Source organism: Equus quagga, chromosome 8 (genome assembly GCF_021613505.1).
Source record: "Equus quagga isolate Etosha38 chromosome 8, UCLA_HA_Equagga_1.0, whole genome shotgun sequence".
Classification (NCBI taxonomy): Eukaryota; Metazoa; Chordata; class Mammalia; order Perissodactyla; family Equidae; genus Equus; species Equus quagga.
In genome coordinates this window covers 43531265-43556716 of record NC_060274.1, presented here as the reverse complement: position 1 = coordinate 43556716, position 25452 = coordinate 43531265, and positions in this window count along the sequence as shown.

Below are 25452 nucleotides of genomic sequence, written 5' to 3'. Positions count from 1 at the left end.
CTGCACCCCTGGGCATGGTGCAGTGGTGGGCATTGACTCTGGCTGCTGCCAAGTATCTGACCAAAGAAGGCGCTTCCTCCTCTGTTGGTCAGTTGTCTGCACACTGAAGTTTCTGAGGTCTTGCCACCCCCTAGATCACAGCCCAGGGATCAGGAGCCAGGGGCTGGTCCCTCAGGAGACACGCCTCTGTCTCTCTCTCTCTCTGTCTCTCTCTCTCTCTCTCACACACACACACACACACACACACACACATGCCCACAACCTTTGGGCAGAGTTATGAAGAAAAAAGAGGAGTATATCCCTTTGCGTCCATGGGTTATGGAAAGAAGAGACAGATGTGAGGGCTGTGTGTACGTGTGCCCATTTTTCTCATATCTTAATTCTCTGGGTGATATGCTTTGAGAAATCAACACTGGGGCTCAGGAGTGTTGTTATTGTCGTCTTTGCTTTCCAACTAGCATATCCTTTCTCAGAGGCAAGGGAGATCCAACTATTTGCTTGAACGAAGGAGAGGGAAAGAGGCACAAGGAAGGGAAATGGCAGAGAGCAAAAAGAACCTGATCCATTTCTGAAAAAAATATGAAACACTATCTCCCCACACCGTGCAATGACTGCCCTCCAACAGCAATTTACATTCGCATGAGAATGACCATGATTTATCTCCTTAATCAATATGTTAGCCAGCCAAGGGCGATTCGGTCCTCCACAAATGAACTCCTTTGATAAGGTGCAGGGGAGAAGGGAGAAAGCCTGGTTGGGAGAGAAAAGGCTTCATTCGGGCAGACAGAGCACCACTGGGCCTGGGGGCTGGAGGAGGACGTGTTGTGGAGAAAGAGAATATTTCACAAACACAGTCTATGTTCCAGGCACTTTTAGATATTTAATAGAACTTCTCAGTTTTTCTAATGCCTGTAGAATACACGATATTTTCTCCATTTTACGGAGGAAGAAACTAAGGTTTGAAAAGCTGGATAATTTTCCTCACAATGTTCCTTATTCCTGAGTTTCCTCTTACAGTGAATGGCGCAATCATCCGCCCAACAGTTCAATCCAGAAACCTGGATTCCTCCTAGATTCCCCAATTCCTTCAGCTCGCCTTCTCCATCCAGTCATTCAATCAAGGAATCAGCCCCCTTGAGGTGACCTCTGGAACTGTCACACTGCTTCTCTGCCATTTATCACCATCTTGTTGCAGCCACCTCATTCTCCGCCTGGATTTTTACAGCAGCAGCCTCGTGGTTTCCGCCCAGTGAGCTCTCCAGGCCGGCCGGGAAGATCGTTGGGATCCCTGTTGATGACGTGGCACACCGGCTGTCAGTTTTGCTTTCAGAGACCCCCTTCACCTCCATTCTTCAGAAGAAGCACGACGGTTTTCTCTCTAGAATATGAGGACAGCACGAGGCACAAGTCTGAAATCTCCATTTGCTCACCATCAAAATAAAGCGTGTTTTCTCATATGTGGAAGTTAGACATGTAGACAAAGAGAACAGATTAGTGGTTACCAGGGGAAAGGGGGATGGGGTGGGCACAAAGGGTGAAGGGGTGCACCTGCAACACGACTGACAAACAATAATGTACAACTGAAATTTCACAAGGTTGTAAACGATCATAATCTTAATAAAAAGTAAAAAAAAAACCATGAAGCGTGTTTTCCTGAAATCTAAAATAATTTAAAGTTTATGAGACCAGGATGGTTTTCACCCAAACATAAATCCTTAGCAACTAAGAACATTTTGCTGGTTTTTTTTTTTTTTTTTGGTCTATTTTATTTAGCCTGGAACTTGGAAGACACGTGCATAGTGATCCATTGACAAGAATTAAAGTAAGTTTCAATCCTGTTTTAACCTTCCACCTGGTCATCCCAAAACTATGTCAAATATCTTCTTGTAATGCATTTTCTGAGCCACAACCCAGGGCAGAGACTGAAGCCACCGGGAGGGCAGAGTGTGGATGAATTATGGCGTCAGCCTCCCAGGTCACATCTGGTTTTCATTCCATTTGCCCTGAATGGTGCTGTCTGTGTTCTTCAGACACTCTGCGCCTAGAAGTTAGCAGTCACCCAGGAAGGAGCAAATGCTAACATTTTCCTCCCTGGTTGGTGTTCTTAGTACATAACCAGAGGCAGGACATTGACCTTTATTTTGGGGAAGGATGTGAGAAACAGAGAGCTTTCATTAAGCAGAAAATGTTGACTGTTTCAGGCTTCTATCCCATGTGACTTTTGTTCGACTCTTGCCTGCTCTCTGTTCCCTCTCATATTTTACGACTTCTCCCACTCCATCTTGTTTAAGGAGCATTTTGCCATGCACCATGCACCATCCTGGTGTTTGCAACCCTGTCTCACTTTCTTCTCCTTCGCAGCTTAGACAGATACTGTTACCTCGTTACCTCCGTGAGGCCACCGGGAGCCTGTGAGGGGTTCCACACCTTGCCCGGGGCCATGGATGGTAGGTGGGGGAGCCAGGCTTGGAGCCCAGGATCTTAACGCGCTCCTTCCACTAAGCCATGCTGCTTTGAGGACCTAAGCCTGCCGAAGCTCCTAAATATTCTGACTTTCAGCACATCAAGAGCTGGGATGTATTTCTGAGATGAGATAGTTTAATTCCCTAATCTCCCTACGGGGAAACTAAAGTTCTAAAGGAGAGGCTGCCTCCAAGTTGAACAGACTTAGGCTTGGAATCAGAGGTCCTGATTTCAATGCCTATTTTGCCAGGTCTCAGTGGTTTGGGCAAATCTTGCAGTCGCCCTCAACATTAGGTGTTACTATATCATTCACGGAGTCGAATGAAATTATTCTACCCACAAGCAGGTCTTCAGGGTCTGCTCCTGGACATGACTCCTGTCCTGGTGGATCTCAACTAGGAAGGGAGGCAATCGGGAAGTAAATTTTAAAATATACCATTAAATTATGCCGAGCCTTGCAAAACTTCCAGCACATAGTTGATTTTCCATAAACGAGTTGACCTTGTTACTGGCTTACGGTTTGACTATTGAAAAACAAAATTATGAAATATTAAAATGTAGCGGCGACTGGTGAATTCTACCAGACATTTAAGGAAGAAATTATACTAATTCTCTACAATCTGCTCCAGAAAATAGAAGCCGAGATAATGCTTCCTAACACATCCAGTGAGGCCAACATTATCCTAATAACAAAACCAGACAAAGACATTACAAGAAAGGAAGACTACAGACCAATATCTCTCATAAACATAGATGTGAAAATCCTCAACAAGATATTAACAAATCCAATCCAACAACGTATTAAAAGAATTATACACCACGACCAAGTGGGATTTATTCTAGATAGGCAAGGCTGGTTCAACATTCAAACATCAGTTAATACAATCCATTACATCAATAGGCTAAAGAAAAAAATCAGTCTGCTGCTTAAAAATAAAGATTGTGAAAGAAGGCTGTTTCTAAGGAATTTATTCTTCCCCCTAAGAAAACTGGTTCATTATAATTCCCCTGTACATACAAGATTTAATATCCTACAAGCTAGATCAAATATACAAACTGTCTGTTGCCCAGAGGAGCCCTCCTGGTCATGGGCTGCTGGCAGAGATGCCTCTGATGGTTCAGGCCCCATGGGCCCACTGGGCATCTTCCCATGCCTCCCTTGCTGTTCTCCACCTGGTCCAGTCTTCACCCATCCTCTTCCTCTTCCAACCATCCCCTCTCGGGGATTGACACCGGGACGTTATCTTTGACTTCTCAGGTCTCATCTAAAATAGCCTAGGGATTTACTTTCCTTGTTAGCTCTTGACCTCACTTCCTGATCAGGGTCTTTAGTTCCAATACCACAATTAGAACATCACAGTCTTTCTTCTGGATCCTCCTATCTTGTCTCCCTTGCTCAGGTATTTCCACTCTCCAATCCATTTTCCAGTCAAAGCTCAGAGTTAATTTTCAGGGATGAAAATCTGACTGTTCAAAGTCTGCTTGAAGCCCTCTACCTGCAGGACCTGGCTTTGCTCTCTTTCTTCTTTATTGCCCTGGATCCAGCCATACTAATCTACTGGTGACTCGCCAGCGTCATACTCTCTCTCCCCACAAGGTGCACCGAGCACCTACCATGCGTGTGGTCTGGTACTAGCAGCCGGGGTGCAGCATGAGCAAAGCAGAGCTCCTACCTTCTCAGGGCAGACACTCCAGGAGGGACAGACAAACAGCAGACACATAGCAAACAACAGGATGTTTCAGAAATGTGTGAGTTTTGTGAAGATAAAATGGATAATATGATGGAGAGTTCCTGAAGGGTAGCCATAATATCAGGATGAGGAAACACTCAAGAGAAAACTGAGCGATGAGAAGGCAGCTGCGCAGAGATCTTGGGGACAGGAGAAGGAAGGATAAGAGGGAGGAGAGCTACTGAGGCCAGAACAGGCAGGTCCCTAGATGGAGATGATCTCAGCCCACGAGGGTGGAAGCCGTGGTTTGATTCAGGATATGCTTTGGAAATGGAACTCACAGGATGAATTAGATACGCGTGTGAAGGGAAGACAGAAGCCCATGTGATCCTAAGATTATGGCACGTTGGGGAAGGCTGGACAGGAAAAACTGAGAGTTCTCTGCCACAGTTGTCATCCTATTCCACGTTGAAGCAGAGATTCAGAGAGGCGATTGGGTAATTGTGTATTTGAAGACAGAGTTCTTGTTGAGATGACCTAGAGGTGAGAAAGAGAGTAGAAACGGGAGGTGAGGAGGTGGAACAGCAAGTACAGACAACTGTGTGAGAAGTCTGGCTCGCTCCTCCACCTTTCAAAAATCAGCTCAGAAACCTTCACCTGGAAAGCCATGCCTGACCACCCAGGGCTGGACAAGGTGCCGTCCTGCCTGCTCCCAAAGCCCTTCCTCCACTCAGTGGTGAAGACTCACTGGCCTGCCCACCTCCCGCCGCCTGGAGGCCCCTGGGGGCGGTCTTGACGTCGGCTGTGGCTTCAGCACCCCGTACTTGTCAGGCACCTGTCAACCATCAATCAACATCTATCTTTCAAATCAGACAAAAGACTACAAAATATGTAAAGAACTCTCAAAACTCAACAGTAAAAAAAGAAACAACCCAATTAAAGATTAGTGGAAAGACCTGAACACTTCACCAAAGAGAACAGACAGTTGGCAAATGAGCACGAGAAAGATGCTCAAAGTAATTAGCCATTAGAGAATTGCAAATTAAAAGCATGAGGGCGTACTACTACCTACGTGTTGGAATGGCTGTGATAATACTGACGATACCAGTGCTGGTGAGGACGCGGAATCACAGGTCTCTCCATGTTGGTAGTGGGAACGCAAAACGGGAAAGCCACTCCGCAAAACAGTTGGGCACATTCTGATAAAGTTAAACACACTCTTACCACGTGCTCTAGCAATCCCACTACTGGGTATTTACCAGAAAGAAGTGAAAACTTATGTTTATTCAAAAGCCCATAGACAAATATTTGTAACTGCTTTATTCATAATAACTAAAAACTGGAACCAAGCTCTTCAATAGTTGAATGGATGGTGCATCTTTAGAAGTGGAAAACTATCAACAGCAAAAGACATGGATTATTGATCATGCAGCAGGAAGAATCTCAAAGACATTATGCAAAGTGAAGGAAGCCCGTCCCAACAGGCATGATTCCACTTATATGACATTTTGGACAAGACAAAATTATAGTGACAGAACAGACCAACGTTGCCAAGAGTTGCGTAGAGGATGGGGTGACAATAGAGGGGTAGTGTAAGGGAGTTTGGGGGATGATGGGATGGCTCTGTATCCTGATTGTCATGATGGTGACATAAATCTATACACGTATAAAGTTCATAGAATTACACACAAAAAAGTCAATATTATTGTGCGTTAATTTAAGATATGTCATTTAAAAATCACCATTTGCTGCACAGATGAATCTCTGAATTTATCTGCCATCAGACCAGCTTCCAGCATTTCTTAGTCATTCTGTTTCATTCTAATCAAAATGAGCGAATCTGTTGGGCTAGAAAGGAGAAATTTCTCCCAGGACACTTTAGGGTCTGATTGCTACAGCATCAATGTCTTCCTCTGATGTTAAAACTATAAGATGGTTTCATGTGTTGATGGGTCCAGAAATGCAGGATCTTCTCAGGTACATGAGCATCTACTGGATGCAGGTTTGTCTCTTCTGCTGGAAGACCTGAGGGACCGGAACATCATGGTGACTGGAGAAGGCAGAGCTGGATCGAATCCCCTCTAGGCACATCTCTGGTTCTGAGTTGGTGGCCAGAGCACTCCAGTTCTCTGAGACTCGGCTTCTCTGTCTACGCAATGGATCAAACGATTCCTACCTTGCGTGGTGGTTGTATGTGGCCTGCATACAAAGTGTGGCACGGCGCAGTGCACATCCCATAACCACACGTCTCTCGTCAACCCTTCCGTCAGCTCCCCGACAAGAGTGGACAGGCCTCTCCTCCATTCGACTTGCCCGCGGAGGCTGCCCTTGCCGTCGCTGTAACCTGATTCTGTCTGTAGGAAAAGGCCAAGTCAGGGCCGGTGCGCTTCATTTGGGTTTGATTAACGAGGCTGCGGAGGGTCTTCGGGGCGCAGCCGCCCTGGTGCACGCTTCTTTCCAGCACCAGATACGCCAATTATCTGTGTTTTCCTTGGGGGAAGAAGGAGGAAGTGGGCAGTTAGGAAAAACAGAGACTCACTTATTCTAATAAATTGTAGTGAAAAGTAAAATAAACATGACCCTGCTCATAAAGGGTGAATCTGATCCAGAGGGAGAGAAGACAGCAAAGAAATAAGACCAAGACACTTCTCCTTGGTTCAGCCAGGGGTGCGTGCAGCAGCATTAACCACATTTGTAGGGGCGCACAGGCTGCTGTGGAACAATAACATTGGCATTCAGGCCAGGGAAATGCCACAGAGGCTGGATATTTTTGTTACACAAAGAGCTCATACGAGTTGTGAAAATCAACTCCCTATAGGCAAGTGAGTGACAGACTAATTCACAACAGAAGAAAAGGAATCTGGGAACACACACATTGGGGAAATGTTCGCCCTACTGGCAATCAAAGAAACGAAACTGAAAATAAGGAGACGCCTTTCATTGCCTTTCCAATTATCACAAACTTTTAAAATACTATAATACCTCGTGCTGGTAAAGTCAAGGAACTTCACGTGATGCTGGCAGATGGATAAATTGTACAACTATTTTCAAAAGCAGTTTGGCAATAGGCATTCAGAACCATAAAATATATCCATACATTTCAACCTGATGTTTATATCATTTAACCAATGATCCATGTCAGTAAATCTGACCAAAGGAAAAACACTTAGTGTATAAAAAAATGACCGAAAGAAACAACTCTAAATATACCGCCAAAAATCTATGTACAAAGTTATTCACGTTTGGAATGTTTGTTTGGAAATATGTTTGTATGTTTGGAAATAACCTAAATATCCCTGAACTGTTTTGCGTACATTTAAAAAAGGGTTGCAAAGAGTTTTAAATACATCATGGAAATATTTATGATATGATGTGGGATTATAAAGCAGGTCATAAGTTGCTTATATAGCACAGCTTTGATTATACAAACAAGCCTTTACATAGACACAGATTGGAAGAAAATAGAACAGAAAACAATAGTGGTCATATTTTGATACTTGGACATATTTAATTTTTCAGTTCTAACTTGACATTTCTGATTTTTTTTAATGAAAATGTATTTTCAATGGAAAAAGCAAACAAAGGCTTAAAGATGAGCTCAGATCTTCCTAATGACCCACTGCTCATCTATCATTCGGGAAAGGATCTTAATCTTTCTTGAGCTATTTACGTTGTCAACCCACATGACCTCGGACTAAGGAGTTCCTTACATTTGTCACTGCTGTGCAGAGGATTACTTCCTTTCCTTCCGGGGCCGCCTTTAAGAGCCTGAGCATGCCTCTGGATCACGTCGGTATTTCTGTGTTAGCTGAATCCACAGTATCCATGATCACAGGTCCTTGAAACTCCTCCAGACCCCAGCATTGCTGGTGGATTGTCAATCAAGGGGACCACTGCACAGGCCGTTTGGCAACATCCAGGGAAACTGAGGATGCTCACGCCCTACAGCCAGCTGTTGTCTGCCGAGGAGTATTCCATGCAGCCCACCCGGGATGCAGCAGGTCTCTCGGTGCTGGCCCGGCACATTCACAGTGGAGAGGAACAAAGCTAAGAACCGAGACAGGGGCACTTGTCAGAGCAGCAGCCAGAGGAGGGGCCTAGGTCGGCCCCAGCTCAGGTAGGGGGCTCAGGCACAGGAACGCCTCTCCGCTTGATTCTGGAGGGTGGAGGAGGAGGAACGATTGACCGCAGTCAGGAGAGGGGCTGCGGTTGGGGTCAGGGCAGGGCATGGTGATGGCTCATGGCTCATCCTTTCTCAGTGGAAGAAGCTCATCCGCTGAGGCTGGGGGTGGTCAGTGGCGGGCGGGAGACCTGGAATTGGCCTGGGTGCTTGAAGAAGAAGAGAATTTTTCTTACCTGCATTAGAGACTTTGAAAGATATCTGAAAGGTAGCTCCATACAGATGAAAGGATGGCCTCAGAGCAGCCCAGGGGCCTTCCAGGGAGTGGGGGCATATGTTCATAGAACCCCAGACACAGCCAGGCCAGGAAGCTGGAATAGGGAAATGGGGGCTGGGAAGCATCCTGGAAGCACTCGATGGTTTCCAAGGTGCTGCCGCGAGATGCCATGAGCCACCAGTGAGAGGTCAGAAGCTTTAACAGGTCTTGCAAAGAGCTACTTACATGGCTTGAATTTGATCCTAAAAGATTGTTAAAATTCATCCAAAATCTTTTCTGTAAGGAAGCTTGATTCTCCTGGAAAATTCCCTGGTGGAACACACCGTAGGGGCCATTCTGAAGGCACGTCATCAGGCAGACCCTGGGGAGAAGGCTGGAGAAGTGGAGGGTCAGACAGAAATCCTCACATGAAAGTTCCCAGTGAGTTCTGAGACGTGGGACGCGCGGGGTCCCCAGGAGCCCTGCACCTACACCGTCATGTCCTCTCGATGGCAGGGCTCCCATCCGCACTCCTGTGTGACAGACAGACAGGTCTAGGTAGTTCCCCCAGAAAACAGCGCCCAAAGCAACAGATCCCAGATTCAAATACGTTTACTGCAAATCCACTGTCTTTCCATGAAACAATACCACAGCTCACCCAGCAGCAAACTGAGGTTAATTTGTTTTCATACGCACTTGAGAAAGAAGAGGTTATACAATGCCTTTTTCATTTAATAAAACAAAGACTTGGTCCCTTTGCCCTGGTGCCGCCACAAGTATTCACTGCAAGGAGAAGGTACTCTTTCCGGGAGGCTGGAGGACGGCAAAGGGGTAGGCACTCGAGTGCGTGCAGACACCCCTGGCCTGTCCTCCTTCCTGCTGTCTATTGTCCCACAACTTCACAGATAGATAGAACCGGGCTGATCAAACTGCATGGGCACAAAGCTGCGTGGACCGCACTGTCCGGAGGATGACACTCAAGTCTCCCCGCCGGGTACAAGAAAAGAAGGCGCCCTCGCATCAGCAAGCATCTGACGATCAGGGGCAGGCCAGGGTCCAGCCCACCCTTGTTGGTGTCTGAGCCTCGGTGGTCTGATTCCTAAAGTTCAGATGATAATTGTTTCTACCTCCTGGAGTTTAAAAATAAATAGTACATTTCTAGCCTTGGTTGAAAAGCAAAAGCGTCACTTTGCTCTGAAAACACCTTGATTTTGCCACCCGCACTAACAACACTGATGAACTTGACCAACATGGGGCGAGGGTCCTGTGTGGATTCTGCCCTGTGTCCAATGGTGAGGCACAGAATGCCATCTCTGTACTGTTTTATCCCGAGATGCGCGAAGACCTGGCTGAAGGTGGCAGATGTCATCTAGGCTCCCCAAACCCCTACGGTCTGCTCTCGCTGGGCCTCACCACCAAAACCATCCCCTTCCTTCCTTTCTTTTTTTCTCTTGACTTTTGGCCCGAGTGTTTATTATATAAAATTGTTTTCAGCAATGGGATATAAGACAAAAATACAAATGAAATAAACAATACAAAAGTTTATTCCATAGAAACACTGAAAACATTCCACAGCTCAGAAAAACATATAAACATTGTCAGAAACACCCACTTGGTTCAAATTTTAGATTCCATTCATTTGATAATTGTTTTCTGAGCACCTTCTGTGTGTAAGGAGCTGCACTGTCGTAAATGCTGGGGGTACAGAAATGAGTAAAAGCAAGTCCCAACTCTCACAGAGTTTCCCTTCTAGTGGGACAGAGAGACAGCAGACAAAACACCACCTAATGTGTCGGGTAGTGAAGGGCTCCTGGGGGAGGGGGAGGCAGGGAAGCGTGCACACTGCAAATTCTTGAGCAATGCAAGGCTGCTCTAAAGGTCATAGCTTGAGAAAAAGATACAAACTCTAAATTATACTTTTAAAACAAAAGGTTTTGTAGGTTGCAAATTTCTGCTCAGACTCTAAAGTTCATTGTTCTGAGCAGCACTTCTAATTTTCTCATTAGAACCTATGCGGATAAGTACCTTATGGCTGTCCTGATGGCATAAGGCCCCGTCACGTGTGTGTGAGTTGTAGATACAAGTGTGCAGGATGTGTTTTCAGACCCTGGTCACCTTTTCCATGCATATATTTATCTATATTATATATTCATTTAACATTATTTCTGGCTGTAATGATACGAGTCTTTCCATAAACTCTTAGGCTCTATCTGCCCATGACCTTCTTGGGGCCCTAGGATATGGGCGTGCACATCTTCAAGTTTCAAGACCGTCTGTGGTTTTCATTGAACAAGCATCTGAGCAGCAAACAGAAGCCCCCATTTCTGCCTTGCCTTCTAGACGCTCCATTCCGTTCTCCGTTGTGGTCTCCCTGTCACTTAGTCAGGATGTGCTTACACATAAGAGGATGAGTATATTTCCCGGAGAATAATTTATGAGGCCATACCATGTGTTGGGAGCACCATTCCTGTCCTTCCTGAGAGCCACTGGTGCCCATCCTTTCTGGTCCCTTCTCCTTGAGCTCTCGCTGGGATGTCATGATGCATCCTGTCTTCTTTCTGGAGACCTGGGTCTCCATTGCATTCCACGTCCCCAAACCAGCCCACCCTGCACTCCCCCTTTGGTTACTTCTCTTTCTCCTCCATGCCATAGGACTGGCTTCCCCAGATATCAGCGACTGTGCTGCACAGACTGTCTGGACGCAGTTGTGGGGTGGGCAGTGGCTCCCGTGGGGGCGGCCTCTGCTGGGTACCCACATTCGTGCAGGGCCTTTGGCCCACCCTCCTGTTGTCCAATCTTGCCTCTCCAGAGGTCGGATGCTTGATGGCCGTCCCTGACAGTGGGATGAGCTTGCTCCTTCCTGTTTCCTCTCCATGCTCGCTGCTGTGGAGCCGCCCCAGGGCCACAGGAAAGCAGGTGTCCACGGAGGGTCAGAGGGGGTAGCTTCAGAGCGGCCACGCCATGTCTGGCCTTGCAGTTCCCAGCTCAGCCCCTTGAGGCCTATGCTTCCCATAACCAGGTTCTAGATCATTCCTTCTACTAAATCCCCTTGTTACTTAAGCTACTTTAAGTGTGTGTCTGTCCTTTGACACCAGAAATTTCCTCAGCAAGCCTCCTTTGGTTTCGTGAGTTCCTCTGACGGTGCCCGCACGTTAGCCTCTCCTCATCGAGGCTTCCAGCTCTTTAGGACACAAAGTTGACCAAAATCCATGGAAATCCCTGACTAAACTGTGATTAAAACATATTTTAAATAAATCGTTTGCTCAGCCATGTTCTTACTGCGCCCACATAATAAATCTTGTAATCACAGGTCCCAGAGTCGGCGCCATGGGGAGTCTGGGACACCGTGATGCAGCATCCACAGCTGATCCACTCAGAGTGGCCCCTGGCCCTTCCTGTCCAGCAGCTTTGCTCCCTGTCAAACCACAGATGAGATTTAGAAGGAGACTAAAAAGTAAAATTAAATGAAACAAACCCCTCCTGGTTGACCTTCAGACACCCAAAGCACAAGCAATTTCCCAGGGTGATTGTCCATTGCACTAAGATGCCCGGTTCTTTCTTGACAGTGAAGAAAGAAAGTCAGACGGTCCTCAGGAGAAAGAAGGAGCCGCCTGCCATGGAAACAGAGAAAGAGCCAAGAGCAGAGAAGCAGCTCCAACAATCAGAACACCTCTCGCCCCGAACGCCTGAGGGTCAGAAGAGGGTCACAGTGAGAGCTGGGAGGGTCAGAGCCCGGCTGTGCCCGGAAAGACAGCCCTGGCACCGGCCCCTCTGCAGTCTGAGGTTCTCTGAGCCTTGGGGCCACCTCTTGTGGAGGAGGCATCTCCACACTGAAGGACTTCTTGTCCCTTTCTGCCGCCTGTGTCAGGAGGTTCGGGAGAATGTCACTCTTTTGTCCTAAGCTCCCTTCAGGCCTCATCTAGGGATATAAGAGACACTTTCAAGGCCTGGGTCCCATGGGACTTAAATGGCTGAGTCACTCATTCCTCCCAGAAATATTTAGTGTGGGTGCCTGTGCTTGGAAATGCTAGTGAACCAAACAGACAAGAACCCCAGTCCTTGAAGGGTTCCACGTGCAGTAGGGGAGACAGCAGGAATAACAATCATGGGAGGACATCATGGATTGTCTTAGGAAGTGAGAATTCCTGTGGAAAAATGAAAACTTGGAGTGAAGTCCACCAGGAGCGGGGTGTGGGAAGCAAGGAAAGTTACAGTATTCGCTAAGGTGGGGACAGAGGCCTCTGAGACAGGGGCACTTCAGAGACCCGAGGGAGGTGGGACGGGGTGAGGCTGGTACTGTGGGGGCGTCTCAGTGCTAGGACAGTGCAGGCAGAGGCCTGAGGACCTGCAGAGATGGAAGGCCAGCAGGCAGGCCAAACTGGAGGCGGAGACTAGTGAGTGATGGGGCCTGGACAAGGGTGCTCAGAGGGGAGTTTCAGAGAGGGGCCTGGGGGCTCTCAGGTGGGGGCCTTGCATGGGGGTCTCAGAAGGAGGGTCTGGGGGCCGTGGATGGGGGTCTCAGATGGGAGCCTTGTATGGGGAGGTCTCAGAAGGAAGGTCTGGGGGCCTTGGATGGGGTCTCAGTTGGGGGGCTTTGGCTTTACTCAGTGACCTAGGACGACTGCTCTGTCTGACATCGGCTTTAGAAGGAGCTCTGGAGGTGCTTGTTTGGGGTGGAGTGGGGCAGGGGCAGGAGACCCCTGAGGAGGCTGTTGAGATGACCAGGAAAGTGTGGCATGGGCCATCCTGGAAGGTAGTGTGGCCCCTACAGCCACCATGTGGCTCAGTCGTGATGGCACGTTGTGTAAAACAGAAAGCAGGCTGATATTTAGACGTTCAAAGTTCAACCCTCAGTGTGACTATTGCCCAGTTGTGGGTGTGTGGCTTGGCTGGTTTGGCCTGCAAAGCAGAGCCGCTTAGAAGAGCCAAAGACGTCACAGATGAGAAGAAACTGGGCTCTCGGCCCACATCTTTCTCACCAGATGAGGATAGTGAGAGGCGGGGAGACCAACTGGTTTTTTCAAAGCCCTATCAGAGATTTGCAAACTTGGATTTTCGTACACATCACGTAGCGATTTTGATAAGATGAAGATTCAGATCCCGTCAGTCTGAGGTGGGCCTGAGACTGCGCATCTCCAGCAAGCTCCCCAGCAATGCTGAAGCTGCTGCCTGGGGCCCACACTCTGAAGCATGGTCTGGACTGGGTCAATGGGATAGAAAGTGTGGTTTACCTCTCAAAGCAGTGACCAGGGATGATTACCTGAGCTTCAGACACTGGTTCTGTGGGCACGGGGGATGCGGATCTTTGAGAGCAGGAGGGCAGACTCACGTGGGCTCCCATGAGGCCAGCATGGATGATGTTCACAGCTGCACCCTCAGCATCTCTCTCAGGGCCTGGAAACCAGGAGGAGCTGGGAACTGCCAGCGACTGAAGGAGGGAAACTGAGATGGCTCCAGAGGTCTCGTGTTTCCCAGGAGAAAGGAGAGACCTGGCTCATGGCAGAGGCTCTTTTGGTCCCCATGACCACCCTCTCTGCCCACAGTGACCTGAGCCCAGTCTGTCCTGCTGTCAAAAGATGATTGAGTCCAAGGGTGGTCCCTGCACCCCAAGCGTGCAAAGGGGAGTGGGGTGGAGTTCGAGACTGTGGTCCCCCTGCAGGGACGTCCACCCACCTCGGGCCTGTCTGGAGACAGACACTCCTCCTGGAACCAGTGTGCTCCTCACTCCCACCCCCCATCCTCTCTCACACTCCTCGGAGCAGGACTCACGATTGGCGTCCCTCACCCTCTGGGTCTGACAGCCTCTGCTGGGCACACATTATTTAAGTGGCTAACCTGGAGGAGTGAGGGAGAGCTCAGGAGAAATTGCGGGGAATCCTCTTGACACCTCTGTGGTCAGCAGAACAATGGCCCCAAAGATGTCCATGTCCTAACCCTGGAACTTGGGAATATGTGACCTCACTTACCTACAAAGGGGACTATGTGCTTTATCAGAAACAAATACGGATACAGATGGAGGCCACCAAATATAAAGGGCACAGGTGACCGAGATGCTGGTTGCCTTCATAGCATCTACTCGCTCTTCTTCCTTGGGAGCAGAATTACGTGTTAAGTGGGAGCTCAAGGAGAGCAGCTGAAAACTGCATTTTGCAGCCTCCCTTACAGCTAGGGTGGCCTTGCCACTCAGTTCTGGCCACGAGATGTCAGTGGAATTTGCTAGGAGAGGTTTCTTGAATAGTTCCTTAGGAGGTGGACAGAGCCCAGCCCAGGCCCCTTTGGTCTATTTCTCTTCCTCCTGCTTTCAGCCTGGAATAAGCATTTGAGAGCTGACCCTCCAGTAGCCATCTTGATCCTTGAGAAGCTGTAAACTGGGAGTCAGCCACTGAGGACAGAAAGCAGAGAGAGAGAAGGACCCAGGCCCTGAATGGTTTTGGAGTCACATAGCTCCTACCCTGCCCTCAGACTGATTTCATGAAAAAGAAAAAAATAAGCTCTTACCTTGTTTAAATTTTTTCTGGCCTGTGTTAAAAGCAGCCAATTGCCATCCTAATGGAGGTAGCACATACTGGAAATAACATTGTGTGAAAGTATCTAAATGGGGAAACACTCAAGGTAAGTCAAACCCAGTCCCTGCCCTTCTATCCTGAGGTTTGGGCCCCTGGCCACCTCTTTCGGCCTCAGCCTCCTTGTCTGTAGTTTGGGCTGTTGATGAGGTTGAGTGGGACCACAGTTGTAAAGCAACACTGGAAATAATCAGCTATTCATATCAGAAGTGGGATGATTAATTAATGCTATGCTATATTGGAAAAGATAGACCCTATACTAAGAATAACAAAACATGAATAGAATGCACTAGAAATAACCTAGAATCTCACAGGACACAAATGATTTGCATGTGGATGGGCTGGCCTTGTCTCCATACACACACCGCCACCCAGCTCCACATTCCAACCGTGGTGGCTGGTGGGCGAGCTTCCTGACACAGCCAGGCTGGCTGCCAGGATCTGTGGCTGATTACCTTCTCTGCACCCTGCCCACCAGCCAGCCTGTGTCCTGGGCCCACAGGGGACGTGGCAGGGAGCCAGGTCCAGTGGAAGGCACCAAGCGGATGTTTCTTTTGCCTGTAAATGTGCTGTGTACACAGACCCCCCATCACCATTCAGATGCCCAGAAGAAAGGTGACAGGTGACAAAGCTCCCTGTCTCCAGCCCAGATGTCCCTCCCTCATCTGTCATCATCATCTTCCATCATGTGACCACCTTCAGGAAGAGACTGACTGCATCTAGAGAGTTCCCTGGGTGAAACATCCACCAACGTGGCCATGGGCTCTGCTGGAGTTATGCAAGCGTTACGTGGTCCACCACTTGGTGACCGATTAGGGGTCATGCACCATGGCCCAGACACAAAGTACACTTTGGACTGGGGGCTACTTCCCTCCAGCGAGACAAAGTCAGTTTGTGGTGACCAGCCCACAGCCTCAGGTACTTTATGTGACCCCGGCACTGTAAGGTAGCTTTGCACCACACCATCAAATTAAATTCAGTTCTGCAAAGCAATGTCTCTACTGAACAGTAATTATCATAGTAATAAACTAATATTGGCTCTTTCTAGGTGCCAGGGACTGTGGTAATTATCTTACACCACGTTTTGGTTTAGAAAGAAGCTGCACAGTTTAGCTCATTCAACTTTACGCAGAGATGCTGTCCCTGCTCCCGGGAAGGGAGTCTGGGAAGGACCCAGGCATGCAGCTTGTTTTGGCAGCAAACGGCACAACATCCAGTCATAAATGGATGAGATGAACGTGGGTGCTGTGAGGGAGGGTGGGGCTGCCTCGGCTTGGGCGGATGGGGGACCCAGCCTTCCCTCCCCTGGACTTGGTCGTATGTTCACATCTCTGGTATGATTGATGCTATCCAGTTAGTTCTTTAGGGATGAAAATTGGAGGTGGGGAGAAGAAAATGGAAGAATTGAAAGAACAATATCAGAAGAAAGGTGAAAGAGTTAAGTGGGATGGAGTTGCCATGTGCTTTGGGAACCACAGCGTGCAGGGGCGTCACAACCCCTCAGCAAGGCCTTGGGCTCCTGTGGTTGGCACTTGGTACCCACTCTCTGTGAGAAACAGCTCTGACCTGCCTTCCCGGCTGGAGGGGAGGGAGAAAGGCTATTCTCCTTTGAGGGGACGGATATCCAAGGAGGTGTAGGACACTGCCCGGCCTCGACCGTCGCTGCATCTCTGCTTCTTTCTGCATTTGATTATTTTCCCACAAACGCCTCATTCACAGAAACTGGATTTCAGGATGAGCTGAGATCTTAAGCTTGCCTTGCCCACCCAGCCCCTCTAGAAACTAGAGGTAATTTCTCAGTCCACATGGAAATGAGGTCTCAGGGTGTTTGTGGAAACGGCCTCCACAGAATTCTGGCACAGTGTACACAGACAGAACAAAGCCTACAGGGGCGGGTGCCGGGATCCAGGCCAGCAGTGAGGGATGGATCTTGTCCACCAATCCCAATATGTCAGGGGAGACAGTAGGTGAGAGGCCGGAGAGGGTTCCCACATTTCCAGTGGAGTGCATGGTCCCGGGTGCAAATCCCGCCCTCTACAGTGACAAGCTGTGAGAAGTGCTTAACCCTGTTGAGCTCTTTTTAATTTTATTGAGACATAATTGACATAGAAAATTATACTAGTTTCAGATGTACAACATGATGATTTGATGCTTGTGTACATTGTGAAATGATCACCACAATAGCTCTAGCTACCCTCTGTCACCGCGCATAGCTGTAGAATTGTTTGCTCGTATGATGAGAACTTTTCAGATCTGCTCTCTTAGCAACTTTTGGATAAACAACACAGTATTATTAACTATGGTCTCCACGCTGTACATTGCATCCCAGGACGTCTTATTTAATAACTGGAAGTTTGTACTTTTTGACCCTCTTCACTCATTTCTCCCACCCTCATCCTCCACCTCCAGGGCAACCCCCAATCTGTTTTTGCATCCATGAGCTCGGTGTTTGTTTTTTAGATTCCATACATAAGTGAGATCATATGTATTTGTCTTTCTCTGCCTGATTAATTCACTCAGGAAAATATCCTCAAGGTCCATCCATGTTGTCACAAATGGCAAGATTTCATTCTTTTTATGGCTGAGTAATAGTCCACTGTGCGTCTGTGTGTGTGTGTGTGTGTGTTTGTGTATCTCACATTTTCTTTATCCATTCACTCACTGAACTCTTATTTCCTCATCTCCCGCACGGGCTAACAAAGGAACCTACCTTAAAGGTAACCTTGGGGCGTTCTCAGGCTCAGATTTTGGTTTGCTCACACAGATAGCCACAGCATTAGAACCCCCTCAGTCTAATGGCCTCCTTGTATAACTAATTTAAAGTCCCTTACTAAATGGTTTCCATTATCAATTAGCACCCATTTACAGAGATGCATTCCTAACATTTTGTCAGTTGTGATACAGCAGAAAAATTAAAAATAGTTCAAATGTATCAAGTGCATATTTTTGTGACATATTAAACTGTGATATCTACACCATAAGTATAGGATTCTGACTAACTTTTATTTCTTATAAATTTATTTTCAAACATCACTATATCTTTCGGGGAGACATGATTTGACCCACAACAGCATCCCTCTGCACGGAGCAGTAGAGCACTCCGCGAGGAGTCAGGTGGGCACGTTAGCATCCACTCGGAAGCCCTCAGGTGTAACTTACTCAAGAGCAGAGGCTGGGAAGAGAGCTGACATCATGGGAGAAGTTCAGTTCCCATTTAGGGTGTGTCTCCTAAGAGCCAGAGCGGGTTGGCAGCCAACTACTCCTCATGTGGACATGAAATACCTTTGGCGGGGAGCCCCACTAGGTTTGTGGAAACTTCTGTGAGACCTTCTTGGAGTGGCCATCACTCAGAGGGCTGGTGGCCAGGACTCCAGGCTTGCCTTAAAAGCATCAGGGCCTGTTGGCCAAACAGAATAGGACCACCCATCACAGAGGCCAGTGAGATACGTCTAACATGTTGGGAAACCTCCTTGGAGGGAACTGGGAGAAATCTCTGTGAATTGAGTAACAAGAGGCCACAACACAAGGGAAATGGAACAGATGCCAAAGGTATTGAAATGGAAACATGAGTAAAAAGTGGAGGAATTTTCTCATTTCATTGCTCCTGAAGAAGCAGCTGATACAGTGGGGCTGTGCACCTCACTGATTGCAGAGGGATAAGGCGGCAGGCAGTGTTGCACAGGTTTGGGAAGCAGGGGTGGGGGTGATGAAAGGACGTTTCAGAGTTGGGTAAACTCTTAATAAAACTTGCAGCAAGTATCTGCCTCCCATTTTGATATGATTCTCCTTAGAACACAAAGTACTCGATGCCTCTTGGTCCCATGATTTAAGGACGAGTTGTCGACTTTAGGACAATAGAAAAGCCCTTCTCCTCATCCCACAACCATTATAAGAACCAGCTTCAAATCTGGTGTAATTCTGACCATCCTGCTGGTTACAAGTGAAGACTTTTAACTGGGAGTATTTCCGTTTTAAAAAGGAATGTGTTAAACCTCTCTCCCTGCAGGAAAATAAAAGAAGGAAATTGGCCTTGACTCTCTGAGTTTATGGAAATTTACCAGAAAAAAATGAGTAGCAAAATAAGCGTGCACCCGCTGGGATGGCCATAATAATTATAGTAACAAAAGACAATAACAAGCACTGGCAAGGATGTGGAGAGATTGGAACCCTTGTACACTGCTGGCAGAATTGGAAAGTGACACAGCTGCTGTGGAAACAGTCTGGTGGTTCCTCAAAAAGTTAGCCATAGACCTAGCATAGAGTTACCATATGACCTAGCAATACCACTCCTAGATGTACACCCAAGAGAATTGAAAATGTGTGTCCACGCAAAGACTTGTACATGAATGTTCAGCATTATTCACAATAGCCAAAAAGTGGAATCAACCCAAATTTGGATCAACCCGTGAATGAAAAACAAAACGTGGTACAGTCAGCCTTCTGGTATCCGTGGTTTCTGCATTTGCGGATTCAACCAACCATGGATTGTGTATGACACCATGTTTACAATCCTCAGTTGGTTGAATCGCAGATACAGAACCCGTGGATACGAGATACCTACTAAGGGACTTGAGCATCTGTGGATTTTGGTATCTACGGTAGGAGGGGGTTGTCATGGAACCAATCCCCCAGAGATACTGAGGGGCGACTTTATATCCATATGATCAAATGCTGTTCAGCCACAAAAAGGAATGAAGTGCTACTGCCTCTACGACCTTGAAAACATTATGCTAAGTGAATGAAGGGAGATACAAAAAGCCATATACTATATGATTCCATTTATAGGAAAAATCCAGAATAGGCAAATCCATAGAGACAGAAAGTAGATTAGTGGGTGCCAGGGTATGGGGAAAAAATGAAATGTGGACTCACTGTGAATGTGCATAAATTTTCGTTTTGGGGTGATGAAAGTATTCTGTAATTAGAGAGTGATGATGGTTGTACGACTTTATGAAAATACTAAAAACCACTGAATTGAATTGAATTTAACACATTAAATGGTGATGTTTATGGTACATGAATTATAGCTCAATAAAATAAATAAAAGTCAAGGGAAAATGAGTGTGCAGAAGTCCTATAGTTTATTGAAGAGGAATGATCATATTCTCGTCTATAGAAAAATAAGTACCTTCACCCTGGAGCTTCTTTGTGAATTGAAGCGGACACGGCTCAGGAGAAGAGTGGAGATGGTGCAATTCCAGATGTGAGCTGGGGGAAGCGCACATACACTGCTAGTGAAAATTGGCACAACCACTTGGGAAAAGTCTTGTATAGTATCTGCTAAATCTAAACATTACACATACCCAATGACCCAGAAATTTTGTTCCCAAGTAAAAGTCCAACAGAAATGAAAGCATGTGTACATCAAAAAACCTATAAAGAAATGCTTACAGTGGCTTTGTTTGTTATAACCAGAAACAAACAAAAAAAGAAAACCAGTGTACCCCAACAGTGGAATGGGTACATTGTGGTATATTCATACAATGGGACATCCTGCAGTGGCAGTGAATGAATTGATGCTACATGCAATAACACAGATGTCTCACAGATGTGAAGTTGACCCAAAAAGCCCAGCCAAAGGTACATCTAATACATGATTCCCATTATAAAAAGTGTAAAGATAAGCAAAACTCATTGATGTTATTAGAAGCCAGCATAGTGGTTACCTTTGGGAAGAAGAGAGAAGGACAGAGGGTAAAAAGGAGGAGGAGTCATGAGAGGGCTCTAGGGTGCTGAATGATGACAGCCATACAGGTATATTTAGGGGCCAGGCCAGTGGTGTAGCAAAGTTCACACATTCTTCTTTGGCGGCCCAGGGTTCACCAGTTCAGATCCTGGGTGCAGACCTACCCACTGCTTGTCAAGTCATGCTGTGGCAGGCATCCCACATATAAATAAAAGTAGAGGAAGATGGGCATGGATGTAGCTCAGGACCAGCCTTCCTCAGCAAAAAAGAGGAGGATTGGTGGCAGATGTTAGCTCAGGGCTAATCTTCCTCAAAAAAAAAATTTAATACAGGTATATTTATATGCAGTCTTGACAACTCTTCAAATGGTACACTCATGCCTGGTGTGCTTTTCTGTATGTTTATTAAAATTCCATTTTTAAACTAGAATTTAAACTCTAAAGCCAAGGAGCTTGATAATGAAATGCTTGGGATTACAGTAAAATTTTGTCAATCTGGAGTTATAATTTGAAAACAGCATAAAGTCCTATGCTGCCCACTTTCCCAAAATTCAAAAATTCCTTTTATGAAACCTTGTGTCTACCCCAACTTTGAGGACTAAAATATTCCTAGGATTATAAATAGTCTGCTTTTCATCGAAGCTACAACCACATGAACAGAATATTATGAGTCCTTCGTTTGGGCAGTCATTTTTAGTCCTAACATTTTTTAAAAGCATGAGCACATCTGGGTCTTCTAATCGTAAACAACGCCTTTATAACATGTTCTTTAAAAGCCATTCTTCGGCAGGAAAGGAATTGGATCTCTTCATTGACTTTAACATTTGGAGAGAAGATGTTGAACTAGAAATTCTTGCTGTATCTTATATTTGACTTTGTTTTATGGCCTTATAATATTCTTTACTGATTCTTGGCTTCTCTTAGCATTTAATTTTAATATGTTCACTTGTGCTAATTGTAGGTTTGTGTATGAGTATGTGTGTGTAAGCGCATATATGTGTGTTCATGTGTGTGTATGTGTGAGAGAGAGGGAAAGAGAGAGAGAGGATGTTTAGAAAGCAACAGAGAGAGTGAGAGATTAAGAGAAAGAATTGGAATGAGAGAGAGAATATATGTAGAGTACTTTGAAATCATTAGCTACAAAGGACTGCATTAACATCAGTTACTACGTTGGGGCAATTCAACACAATTTTTTAGTGTGACTGTTTGACTTTTAAATAGAAGGTCTGGCAGGATTTTATTTTTTGTTTTCCACTACTTTCCCATGGGCATATGCTGTTTGCTTCACTCAGCACATGAGCACCTCCCACTTCCTACATTAGTCAAGGATTCCTGGGTCCTGTGTGAGGAGCTCTCCCATGTGCTCTCTGGGCAGGCTCGGATGGGCATCCAGGGCTTTTCTAAAAGGCTGGAAGAGAGGGACCATTGTTTTAGCTGGAGAATCAAAGTGTTGCTTCTCTGATCACCATCCCTCCTAGAAATCCTTTCAGCTCAAATTCAGCTTAGAATCAATCAATCTTTCTTTTTTCACAGTAATTCCTCTTACACCCACGTTCCTCTTTTCTTTACTACTGCAGTTCAGCTTTTGAATATGATCTGATTAAATTTCAGTCTATTGATTTGAAGCAAGTGCACAGCTTCTTAAGAAATGCTTGGACTGAGTCCGTCATCCAGCACTCTGCTCTCTACTATCATGTTCATCTTTGTACCAAGTGTTCTTTGCACACTTTCCTTATAGCTCCATCCATTGACTAAAATATCAATACACACACACACACACGGGAAATTCTTCTTCTGGAAAGATGGAGTAGACATGCTTTTCTCTATTTTTTCTGCTAAACACAACTAAAATTCCTGGGCACTATATACAAAACAAAATACGAAGACTCTGAGAGTGCAGAGAAGGCAAACCAGCTAGAAACCCCAGGACCTGAGTAACCACCCACTGGTGAGTTCCCTGGGTTTCCTTCTTACTTCATATATTCCAGACTGGGGATTGGAGAAACCAACAGCCCAGAAATGCCAATAGGTACAGACAGAAAAAAAAAAAAGAGCTTATTCTCTATAGCCAAGGGACCTGGAATAAGGCAGATTAGCAAGACAGAAAAATAAAGACTTGAAAGCAGTCATCATGTAAATGCCTTCAATGAGCAATTATGAACACATGTGAAACAAATGAAAAAAATAGAAAGTCACATGGAAGAAAATAAAAGATGCAAAGACCAAATGAAAATTTTAGAACTGAAAAATATGACAAACAAAATTAAAAATTCAATGGATGGGCTTAAGAACAGAATGGAGAAGAAAGAATCAGTGAACTTGAAAATGGGACAATAGAAATTGCCCAATCTGAGGAACAGAGAAAATAGCCTCAGGGACCTGTGGGACTATAACAAAAGATCTAGCACTCGTGTCATCAGAAATCCAGAAGGAGAGGGTAGGAGAAAGAGAGTGAGGTTGGAAGAGTATTTGAAGAAACAATGGCTGAAAATTTCCCACATTTGGCACAAAAAAAAAAACCCTGCCATAAACCTACAAATTCCAGAGGCTGAGTGAATCCCAAATAGAATATATCAAAGCAGTCCACACCAAGACACATAATCAAACCTCTAAAAACAAAAGACAAAGACAAAATCATGAAAGTAGCCCTTTACGGAGAGGGGAAAACAATTCAAATAACAGCAGATTTCTTATCACAAACTATGGAGACCAGAAGAAAGTGGCACAATATTTTTCAAGTGTTGAAAGAAATGTCAACACAGAATTCTACTTCCAGGGAATTACTATCCTTCAGAAATGAAGATGAAATAAAAATATTTTTAAATGATGGAAAGCTAAGAGACTTTGTTACCAACAGACCTACCCTAAAGGATTGGCTAAAGGAAGTTCTCTAAACAGAAAAGGAAACAACAAGAGGAAGAATATTGGAACATCAAGAAGGAAAAAATAATAATGGAAAGAGTAAAAATATGGGTAAATACAAAAGACTGTCCTTTTTCTGTTGAGTTTTCTAAATTATCTGTGATGTTTAAAGCAAAAATTACAACAGCAGAGCTGGCCCGATGGAGCAGAGGTTAAGTTTGCATGTTCCGCTTCAGAGGCCTGGGATTCGCTGGTTCGGATCCTGGGTATGGACGTGGCACCATTGGAAGCCATGCTGTGGTAGGTGTCCCACATATAAAGTGGAGGAAGATGGGCGCAGATGTTAGCTCAGGGCCAGTCTTCCTCCAAAAACAAAAAAAAATTACAACAGCAGCTGATGTGGTACTAAAAAAAAAGTATGTATGTGGCCCACATTATATTTCTTTTGATCTGTGGTGCTCTATATAATAAAGAAATTGTAACAACAACAATCAAAAAGTAATGGGACCAAAGAGAGGGTCCCAAGATCAAGATACATGTTTTTGGGTGTCTTTGGTCTATCAGTCAGCAGTGGCTAGCAGACACTTAGATGAGGTACAGTGTTCTCACCTCCCGGCCTGCATGTCTCCACTTTCCCCACAAAGACATCATAGAAGATGCTGTCAGGTGCTTTTATAGACTGCAGTTACATTATGCACAACATATCCAGTTTCAACCTATCACTCAGAAAGGGGATTTTCAGATTCAGATAGACTCTAGATGGCAGTACCTAAGTCATCTTCTCCTTTATTATTCCCACAAAAGTATTCCTGAGAAAACATCAATAGCTCAGGAAACTGAAATTTCCAACCAACAATCTATCAGAATAAAAGAGAATTCCCCCTAACCAATGCATGCATAGAGTCTAAAAAACAGCAAGTCTAGAAGGGAGAAGGTGGGGAGGTCTCCACCCACCATTACTGCGTACCGTGCCCAGGACGCCTTGGCCACATGCGTGCGGAAGTCCTCGCAGGGTGCCTTGCACACGATGCAGGTTTAGATGCAGCTGCCATCTGATTTCCTCCCTGGCCTCTCCCTCTCAGCTCTCTTCCTCCCCCACTGCCTCAAAGAGTGAGTTTCCAGTATATCTCATGGAGATTACCACCCAAGTAATGACCCATGGCCTCACAATAATTCCTCAATTGAAATAGCTTTTGAAAACTGTGTTTTCCACAATAAACTTTATAACTAAAGACATGTTTAGAAAGAAAGGCAAGCAGGCATAAAGAGAAATAGAGGGAAAAAGAAACAAAGAAAGTATTTTCACATTGGAGAGCCATTGGTTTGGATCATCTGTATCCCTGCATATTTGTCCCATTTTAAGACCCTTATGGCAAGTCAACCATATCCAGAAATGAGTCATTCATTGCACGAAGAAGAGAAAAACAAGTCCATTACAATGACAATAAAAATTTGGTTTCTGTGCTTAATGTCAAACAGGTTGATGTTACTTGCTTGTTCTGAATATTGAGGAAATGTGAAATCTCCTAACGCTTTTATAATAAGATTTCCTATTGCTCATCTATAACTAGTCCAGCAGAGCATTAATTTCCTCCTAATGGGACATTTAAGAATTTACCAGGTTATGGAGAGTTCAAAAACAGTCAGGCTTTCAATCAAGAATTCCTAATTCAAATCCTGTTCTCTATTGACTAACACACACTAATGGGGATCATTACATCCTTCCAAACCAGAACAGAACAGTGCAGAGTAATCGGCTTAGCCCTTCTCCATCCGGCCAGAATGCCTTCAATTGGCTCAGGGTTGCAGACACGCCTGACTGGATGTTAAATT